Here is an 11,082-nt window from a genome sequence, read left to right on the forward strand (position 1 = left end):
TGTGTGTGTATGTGTGTGTGTGTGTGTGTGTGTGTGTAATATGCATGCATAGATATATATATATATATATATATATACGTATATACATATGTATACATATATATATATATATATATATCTTTATATACACATACATACATACATACATACTAGCAGTTCAGCCCGGTTTGGCTCGGGGCCTATGTACTGTTCATAACTTTATGAGCATTCGTATATATATTGAAAACTTTGACTCGTGTCCAGGTAACCTACATCTAAAATTTCAAGTGTTTAAACCCAAAATTGGCGGAGGAGTTTGGTAAAGTCTTCAATGGTAAACGCTTTCAACTTTGACCTCTTGCCAGCCAATTTTTCGCACAAAAACTGATTAAAAAGCTTGCATGTCTGAATACCATTTATGTAAAGTTTCAAATGTTCAGACACAAAATTGGCTGAACAGTTTGCTACAGACCGTAAAGGTCAAATCTTTTGAACTTTGACTCTCTTGGCAGCCAAATTTTCGGCCAAAACGCGATTTAAAAGCTTGTCCTATGTCTGAATAAACTTTATATAAAATTTCAAATGTTTAGACCAAGAATTGGCTGAGTAATTTGGTAGAGATCGCTGAGGTCAAATTTTTTTAACTTTGACCCCATTAGCATTTATAATTTTGGGCTCAAATCAAATTAAAAAGTTTGATCCATGTCCAAGTAACCTACATCTAAAATTGCAAGTGTTTAGACCCAAAATTGGCGGAAGAGTTCGGTAGAGTTTTCAAAGGTCAAACCGTTGAACTTTGACTTCTTGACAGCCAAATTCTGGACGAGAACCGATTAAAAAGATTTTCCCAAATCTCAATACCCCTTATGTCAAATCTCGAGTCTGTAGACTGAAAATTGAGTAGTTTGGTAGGGAAATGTACACACACAGACACACACAGACAATTTCATTTTTATATATATGTGTGTGTGTGTGTGTGTGTGTGTGTGTGTGTGTGTGTGTGTGTGTGTGTGTGTGTGTGTGTGTGTAAAGTGAAGCTACCAACAGTTATTTTTTTAAGTTTATTTATTGTTCAATGCTTTTAATTTTTTATTTCTTGCGCGTGTTTCGATTTTGTCTCTCTTAAGATATTACTTTAGCTTAGAAAAGTCTTGTCGTTTTGAAAGGAGCATTGTATCTCTGAAAGAATATTGTATCCCTGAAAAAAATACAAACATGTATCTGCATAAACATACTTTTATATTTTTGTACCACTAAATAGTTAAGTAAATAGTTAACTTCTAATTTCATCCAGGAAATATTTTCTTTTCATTTAATTACATTTTCATTGCAGTGAATTTTTCACGTGTTTTTTTTTTTTTTAGGTAATTCTTGTAATTGTTTGTGATTTTTAGATTTTTTTTTCTCACGTGTTGAAATTTTATAATTTGTTTTATTTCTTGATTTTATTTGTTAATTTTCATGACTAGACTTTTGTGACTTTTAATTATTCTTTTTGTGACTTTTAATTTGTTTCGTGCTTTTTCGTGATTTTTAATCTGTTTTATGTATTTTTCGTGATTTTTAATTTGTTTTATGATTTTTCGTGACTTTTGATTTGTTTTATTGCACTTTTGTGACTTTTGATTGATTTATGCGTCTTTGTGATTTTTGCTTGTGTTATGTTTTTTTAATTTTTTGTCATTAGTTAGCAGTTTACGTGATTTTACATAATCGACGCTTTAAAACAACATTCATATGTAATGGTCTTTTTGAAGCCGTAAACACTCCCGTGTTTAAAAGAAAATCTAGCAAAATCAACTAATGGTCAGATTTTCATGAAATTTTCGATACATATTCAATTTTAAATCAACTTATATTTTAAATATAAATTTAAATTTCATCCGCTCGGGAAACATGTAACCAAAATGGACTGCGAAAATGCTTTTATACATTCTGAACACATTTATTATATATTTTAATTATTTTACACTTTGAATAATTTCTGAAGAGGACGCTACACAGAACGTCTGAAACGCGTAAAAAACTATTTCAATGATTTCAAAACATTATTACAATGATCTAAATATGATACCTTTTTATATAAAAAATCAAAACATGGAATAATAAAATAATGTTAAAAAATACGTAACAATTGTTGGTGACCTTTCTTATTTAAATATATATATATATATATATATAAATATATTAATATATATATATATATAAATATATATATATATATATATATATATATATATATATATATATATATAAATATATATATATATATATATATATATAGAAGAACCCCGAGATAGAGTATTAAAAATTAGTAACAAAATACAAGCAAATGAAAAATCAGATTTATTCAAGTCGTAATAGTTGTGGCTTTCTTCAGTCTTGACAGACTATGGATACCGACTGTAAATGTGCCTGCACGTTAAATTTGTGAAGCAAGAGTTGCGCAGTCTCCAACCACGCCTCTCCTAGGCCAACATTGTTGCATACTAGTGGCAAGGGGAGGTACAAGACGACTGGAAACAATGCTGGGATGAGCAGAAAGCACATACAGCGCCTAGAATTCCTAAACGGTCACCCATCTGGTACTAGCCAGGCTCAACGTTGTTTAACTTCGGTGATCTGGCGAGAACCGGTGTGTCAACGTGATTATGCCGTATATACCGTAATAGTTGTACACATGTATATAATCAAACAACATTATAAATAACAACGTAAGAGGGAAATGAGCCGAAATATATATATATAGATATAGATAGATAGATATATATGTGTGTGTGTGTGTGTGTGTGTGTGTGTGTGTGTGTGTGTGTGTGTGTGTGTGTGTGTGTGTGTGTGTCTGTGTGTGAATAAAATATCAATACGAAAAATATATAAATGTTTATATCTTTTCTGTATTTATTTCCTATGTGTTGACGTGTAGGAATACAAAAAGTCTTTTGGGAAAAAAAAAAAGAAAAACGAAAATGTTTCTTTCACACGCACATTATTTTCGACCGATCCTTCGGTCTTCTTCATATATATATATATATATATATATATATATATATATATATATATATATATATATATATAAGTAGATTGTAGTTTGCTTGAAGCATTGTTGAAGAAAATTATAAGGTAAAATTAACAGCCAAGAACAATGCGAGATTTTTTTTATATATAGAGTAAAATTAAATGAAAACAAAAGAAATAAATTTCTTTTTTTTGTTGTTTTTTTTTCTTTTTCACACAAATTTTAACTCTAAACAACAGTAATTTTTTTTTTCTGTTGTATTCAATGGTGTTATAAATCTCAATATATTTCAGACCTATTATTCCTTTTTCAAGAGAAGACAGCGGAAGAGTGTTAAAAATTGGAAAAGCAGCCGCAGAGTTTGCCACATGACACCGCGAAATATAGAACAAAAATGACGTTAGCAGAACGTTAAAATAAATCAGTTGATGTTTGAAATACTTGTTGCGTTTGTGAATCAAGGGAGATGACTATTCAAGCAAGGGTTTTTTTTGTATTTTTTAATTATTATTTTAATTATTGTTTTTCTTATGTTTTAAACTTATATTATAAAAGCGGAACTCCATTCCAGTCTATTGTTTAGTGTGGGCGTATTTTTTGAAATAATTAAAGATTCGAGGATACGAAGTTAACCTACGTTTCTTGAAGAAGCAAGAATGTTGATGTGAAAATCTGGTTCTGAATTAATGCAAGTGCAAATATGTTTATAGAACGACGAAGCAGTAGTGTTTAAGTGCTCTTTAATGCGGTGGTGAAGCAATCTGGTAGTGCTTCCGATGTAAGATGCACTGCATTTAGCGCATTGTCGGTCGTAAACAACGTGGTTCTTAAAGCATAAACCTGTGTGTGATATTGGGCAATTAGAGAGTGAACAAGGGGAAGGTGTATGCGATGGATGTTTTCGGTTGAGCTGTTGTCTTAAAGTAGATCCAGTGTGGATGAGTTGAATGTTGAGTCCCTCGCTGCGGATGGCTTTTCGGATTGAAGATGAGGTTTTGTCACTGAGGAAGGGTAGTTTTAGAAAACAATTGTTAGAGAAGGGTCGGGTGTTGCGTTTTTTCTTTTTAAGTGAGGATAGGATCGTATTAGGGTAGCCGTTTAGTGAGAGGGTCTGTAGGAAATTGTTAGTGTGTGTATGTTTGTCGGAGATGTTAGTGCATTTGTCTTGTATGCGTGAGATTTCGGCATGTGCGTAGTTTAGTTTGTCCTTGAGAGGTAGTGCAGATTTGAAATGTACGAAGAGGCGTTTGCTGGCGGGTTTTCTGTAGAATTCAGTGCATATGGCACCATTTTTTTATTTGTATTTTAAAATCAAGTAGAGAAAGAGATTCAGAAGAGTCTGGGTGTTCTATAGTAAATTTTAAGTTTGGGTCGGCGTTATTGAATTTGTGGAAAATGTTAATAGCTTCTTCGCGGGAGTATGTGATAATTAAAATGTCATCGATATATCTAGTAAAAAGAAGATAAGAATAGCAGGTGCTAAGGGTGTGTCTTTCGAGTTTGTCCATATAAGCAATGGCAAGAATACCGGATAGACTGGAGCCCATGGGTAGTCCAGATACTTGTTTGAACGTGTTTTGTAGGAAAGTAAAGTAAGTGTTGTCTACTATAATACGGAGGAGTTGTAAGAGATCTCCTGGAGTAATTCCGAAGCATTGTGGGTTTTTAGATGCTATAATGTCTGCCATGAGATTGATGGCTGGATGTGCAGGAATGGAGGTGTATAAAGAAACGACGTCTAGGCTAAATGGGTATCTGTATAGTTTGAGTAGATGGTGTGGTAGATCGTTGAGTCTGTTAATTACTTCGTTGGAACTACTAACATGGGCTGGGAAGGTAGAGAGTAGAGGTTTAAGTAGGCGGGATATTAACCAAGAGATTTTATAAAGGGGACCGTTAACGCTTGAAACAATGGGTCTGATCTGTGTGTGTGTGCTATTTTTGTGGGTTTTAATAAGGTGATAAAAGGTAGGTAATTTGCTGTATTTAGTAATAAAATTTAGTCTGTGTTGTTTTGGGAGATTTCTTTTAAAACAAATTTGAGACCATGTCTTGTTAATGTTGTTCTCAATACGAGCAGCAGTGATATTATGTGGTGGGGTGTAAAAGTCGGTATTGGAAAGATGCTCCATAGCAAGGTTGTTATAAGATTCCTGTGATATAACGCAAAATTCCTTAAAAATTAAATCCCTTAAAGACAAAGATTTAGTTTACTTACCCTCTGATACGGGCAGAGAATTTTGCTAACCCGAGGAGTTTGAACGCATTACTTTCAAGTAATGTATCTTTAGCCATAGCTATTGGTGGTTGAGAAGGTTTCTTCTAATTATTGAAGGAAATAAATTTAGTCTTGGCAGCATTGAATGTGATCATCCATTTTTGTCCCCATCCACAACAGATTGAAGGTCTTCCACTAGTGTTTCTGCCATTTCCTTAGAAATTGGATCCAATTTAATATAATAATAAATACGAAATCTGCATAAATCAAAATATCATATTCAAGCGTATTTTATGACCGGGCAGTGCCGGGCGGCCTCCTGCGCAGATCATCATCTAATGATTAGATCACTCGGATAGACGTTAATAAGCATTTTTAAAAAATAAATGTTTAAATTTCAACAATATTTCTCGCGGTTAACGGTAGCCGAATGGATTAGGTCCTTGCTAATGAAGCCAGAAATGGTTTTTGCTGCCGGGTTCGAATCTATCGATTGGTGTTAATCGTGACATCCTGCACTGATGATTCCCGAAAGGATGATGTGCCATTAGGTATTTAATAATTATATATATATACTAGCAAAAGTACCCGTCGTTGACTGGGTTCAAAAACAGCCTACAGAAAATGGACTCTGATTTATTAAAGTAGGATAGATTATGAAAAGGAAGGGTTGTAAAGAGATAGCTTCGAATTTAGGGGTATCAAAACCAAAGCAGAATATGATGAAAGTAAAAATAAAATAGATAAACCCCATAATTTATTATACCATACCTGTTCACACTGAACACTTATCACAATATTCTGTTGATCTATATTAAAAAACCTTGTTAAAATTTGTGACATATTTCCATTCTATGAAGGTCAGGCGCGAACGAACACCCCATAATTTTATTATACCATATTTCTTCAAACTGAAACATAATTATCAAATTATACTTACGCAGATAGATATGAAAAGTCTTTATTAAATTTCGTGCCTATTTCCTTTCTGTGGAGGCCAGGCGCGAACGCAGACCCCCACAATTTTATTATACTATCCCTATTTAAGTTAAAACATATTTATCAAAGTATTCTTATGTACATCTATATCAAAAACACGTGTAGACGTTTTTGTTTTTTTTTAATTTTTTATTTCCATACTTTGTGGGCCATGCGCGAACGGAGACCCCACAATTTTCATGAACCACCGTTCTGCAGGATCAAACATACCCATTCCTGTGTCTCGATACATCTTCTATCATTATATGTAATCAGTTTTTTTTTTAAATAGTCAACCATATAGGAGCCTATTCGTGACGACACACACACACACACACACACACACACACAAACACATTCAGCTTTATATTATATTATATTATATATATATATATATATATATATATATATATACATAATCATATATATATATATATATATGATTATGTGTCATTAGGTATTAAATAATTATATATATATATATATATATATATATATATATATATATATATATATATATATATATATATATTAAAATTAAAAGAGAGAAGACTGACTATCATGTATTTTGGCGTAATAGTCGTACGTAGTCTCCATAGGGATTTTTATTCCATTTGTTTTTGTTTTTTGTTTGTTTTTTCTTTCTTTGTTTGTTTTGTTTGTTTTGTTTGTTTGTTTGTTCTGCTTGTTTGTTTGTTTGTTGTTTTGTTTTGTTTTGTTTTGTTTTGCAAGTACTCTCGACTGTCTCTTCTAATTGTCTTCTGTAATATCTACATGTCTAATCTTGGTAACAAAATATTTAATGTAATCACTATTCCGTCTATGTTAGGTGCATACACGATATACTTATTCTAGCAGTGAACAGTAATGAAATAAAAGAACTACATAACATTTTTCAAACAAACTCTGTACCTACATTCACGAATGAACTAGGCGTATATAATATTTTTTTTTTAAAATCCGTTTCCAGACGTACTTAATGACTCCAACAACGATGAACTCATCAATTCTGCATATTAAAACAAATTTCCCTCTATTAGCTGAACTAGAGTAGCGGATGTTTACACGGGTATAAAATCGCAATTATAAAAACCTAACAAACCGAAATAAATTGTTGTCCTCAACCAGACAAACATTTCTTAATGGATCAAAACAACATTAATTAACAACTAATTCCTTAATTACTTGGTTGATAAACAAACAAAATTAGTTATTAGAAATGAAGATGAAACTAATAACAACCAACTAAACAATTCAGACTACATTTGTTATCGTAACAAGTTAGATCATCATTTTAAATTAGACGTAAAGTTTTAAAAACATGAACACACACACACACACACACACATATAGATAGATAGATAGATAGATAGATAGATGTTGTTTTGTTTTTGTTTTAGCGATATGTTTTGAATGAATTCAATTATTTACGAAAGTGCATTTTTACCTAAATGCGAGTTGGGGATAATTTTCCCTTTTAACCAATTTGGTACCCCCACATGGGGAGCAGTATATATATTATTTTTAAAATGTAATTATACACTGACACGTGTTTCGTCGTCTACGACTCATCAGAGTTGCTGTATCTAGTGAGATTCGAAATCGGGACCCAACGGTAATATATATATATATATATATATATATATATATATATATATATATATATATATATATATAATCATTTATTATAAAAAGTCAAAAACTTCTAACCTGATAATTAACAATACACCTAACGTAGTACATAAGTTTCGTTGCACAAAAGTATTACAATTTTTTCATTGGTTGCACTATTATTACACTTTATATTTGTAGCAATGCTAGAATTTGCTAGTTTAAGGCCTTAATTGAAACCGCAATTTATTGTAGTAATAAATTTCCAAATAAAAAAGTGAAAAAATGTTGGATATGTAAAAATGTATATATAACAACAAACCGCGTATAATATTTCAGCTTCCGTGAAAATCCTCTCAAGTTGATCCGAAATGCAAAATAGTTCTTTAGAGAGAATGAATTCCAAAATAAGTCCAGCGTGACGATATATATAATCAATAAATAAATTGCGATTCCACTTAATGCCTTAATTAACAAATTCTAGCATTGCTACAAATATAATTTGCTGATTTCTTTATGTCCTCTGATGGAAAGAATAACAAGAACAGCATTCTTTGAAACTCCGCGGAATAAGGACTTTGTAAATTGTTTTTGGAGTATACAGTTGAACAAATTTTGATTGTAAAATTCAACTTACAGTTTTAATTTTCTTTTTCTGATAATAAGCTATTGAGCTTTTTAAATTAGCTTGGGATTAAATTTTCTATATATAAAGACTGTTATTTATATTAGTTTGAAGTTTACCATTGCATATATCAGGTAAACATTACATCCCTTTATTTTCATTAATATATATATATATATATATATATATATATATATATATGGTTAGTTAGATGATGCAAGTACTAACTTTGCTATATGCTTAACGTAATATTTTTAATATTTTTATTAATTTAAACTGAATTTTTCTCCGCTTATAAATTACTCAAACTTTTTATACTGTGTGTGTGTGTGTGTGTGTGTGTGTGTGTGTGTGTGTGTGTGTGTGTGTGTGTGTGTGTGTGTGTGTGTGTGTGTGTGTGTGTGTGTGTGTGTGTGTGTGTGTGTGTGTGTGTGTGTGTGTGTGTGTGTGTGTGTGTGTGTGTGTGTGTGTGTGTGTGTGTGTGTGTGTGTGTGTGTGTGTGTGTGTGTGTGTGTGTGTGTGTGTGTGTGTGTGTGTGTGTGTGTGTGTGTGTGTGTGTGTGTGTGTGTGTGTGTGTGTGTGTGTGTGTGTGTGTGTGTGTGTGTGTGTGTGTGTGTGTGTGTGTGTGTGTGTGTGTGTGTGTGTGTGTGTGTGTGTGTGTGTGTGTGTGTGTGTGTGTGTGTGTGTGTGTGTGTGTGTGTGTGTGTGTGTGTGTGTGTGTGTGTGTGTGTGTGTGTGTGTGTGTGTGTGTGTGTGTGTGTGTGTGTGTGTGTGTGTGTGTGTGTGTGTGTGTGTGTGTGTGTGTGTGTGTGTGTGTGTGTGTGTGTGTGTGTGTGTGTGTGTGTGTGTGTGTGTGTGTGTGTGTGTGTGTGTGTGTGTGTGTGTGTGTGTGTGTGTGTGTGTGTGTGTGTGTGTGTGTGTGTGTGTGTGTGTGTGTGTGTGTGTGTGTGTGTGTGTGTGTGTGTGTGTGTGTGTGTGTGTGTGTGTGTGTGTGTGTGTGTGTGTGTGTGTGTGTGTGTGTGTGTGTGTGTGTGTGTGTGTGTGTGTGTGTGTGTGTGTGTGTGTGTGTGTGTGTGTGTGTGTGTGTGTGTGTGTGTGTGTGTGTGTGTGTGTGTGTGTGTGTGTGTGTGTGTGTGTGTGTGTGTGTGTGTGTGTGTGTGTGTGTGTGTGTGTGTGTGTGTGTGTGTGTGTGTGTGTGTGTGTGTGTGTGTGTGTGTGTGTGTGTGTGTGTGTGTGTGTGTGTGTGTGTGTGTGTGTGTGTGTGTGTGTGTGTGTGTGTGAAAGAGAGAGAGAGATCATCGCGTGGGGGAAGTGCGTGTCTTTCTATTTGTATCGACTGTTTTTGTTTCACTAAATTGTGTTTTATGTGACAGGAGGAAACCTTTTGTTTGAATAGAATTTTTAAGGTTTCTTTTTGTTTTGTTCGGTAAGAAAGATTGTTTCTTAAAAGTGGAGAGGGTATCATTTGTTTTGTTTTCAAGGACAGAGTGTAAAACATCGTCCCGGCGAGAAAATGAAATATGCTCCCAATGTGAACGGTAATAAGTTAAAGATAGAACATAATTGAGATGGAGTGCGGTGAAAGGAAGGGGGTTAATGAAAGGAGGGAGGAAAGCCGAGAGGAAGGTGGAAATAAATAAAGAGAGGAAGTGGGTAGGATGGTTAGAATATAGGAAGAAAGGGCATTTCTTTTACTCTTTTTCGTCCCAAACAAGGCATATTGCCACTTGAATGTAAGAGGCCACTATCCGAGATCATGTCTACAGGAGACTGTGAGCAGGTAAGCAGTGAGATGTCTGTTCACATTACATTTAAATTTCTGCAGGTTTGTACAGTCAGAGAAGCAGGAAACAGAAAGGGAATTCTAAAGTTTAGCAGCCTGAGCTAACACAAAAACTCTTAGAAGAGAAGGCTTTTCAGGATCTAGGTGAAGGGGTGGGATTTTGTTGCTTATCGAGTTAGTCGAGAGTATATACGTCGAGGGAGCAAAATGGTATAAGTTCATCAGAGCACAATCCACTAAAGTGCTTGTAAAACGTCCACAGGATGCAAAATTGTGACGATGGAACAGAGGTTAGAGCTTGGCCGATAGTGTGGGCCTAATTAGATTTGAGTTTCTTTTTGTCTAGTGGTAGATGCACCAGTCCAGACGTGACAACAATACTCCCTACGTGGGCAAATTATGGCCTGGTAAAGATTTTTTTTTTTTTACAAAGAAGTCACCACTTATCAAGGCCCAATAGCAGCTCGAGGATAAGGGTTAATGAATGTACAATAGTCAATGGGACAGTATCGTAGTAATCGTTAGTAGTGGAAATTTGGATTACTTAAGGGACAGCTCAGTAAGAACTTGTTTACTTTGGACTTGCAGACGGTCATATTGTAATCAGCTGGAAAGCAGGGGAACGGAAGAGTTCCCCAGATGTGCAACTCTAAGATAGAAGCTTTGATCATGGAGTTTATGTTTAGGTTTCGGCATAGATAAAGAGTGAGGGAAATTATTGATAGTGATTTCAGCTAGACGAGTGGTTTCGTGAAATTTTGGCCAGAGGTGACTATAGATTGGAGCTCCAACGAGCATTTGTCATGAAAATATGATAGAGCAGATATATGCTATAAGATATAAGATGTTCTTAATTTTTAAAGATATAAACT

General features: G+C 33.9%; 1 protein-coding gene and 1 pseudogene across 1 annotated transcript in view; one reads left to right on the top strand and one right to left on the bottom strand.

Annotated features, from left to right (window-relative positions):
• The window catches only part of LOC145254767 (BMP-binding endothelial regulator protein-like), a 432,474-nt gene that overhangs the window by 262,792 nt on the left and 158,600 nt on the right, over positions 1 to 11,082 (top strand). The gene's annotated exons all lie outside the window — the stretch shown is intronic.
• Positions 2,525 to 2,641, bottom strand: LOC145255064 (5S ribosomal RNA; annotated as a pseudogene).

Source organism: Euprymna scolopes, chromosome 30 (genome assembly GCF_053919585.1).
Source record: "Euprymna scolopes isolate OS-2025 chromosome 30, ASM5391958v1, whole genome shotgun sequence".
Lineage (NCBI taxonomy): Eukaryota > Metazoa > Mollusca > Cephalopoda > Sepiida > Sepiolidae > Euprymna > Euprymna scolopes.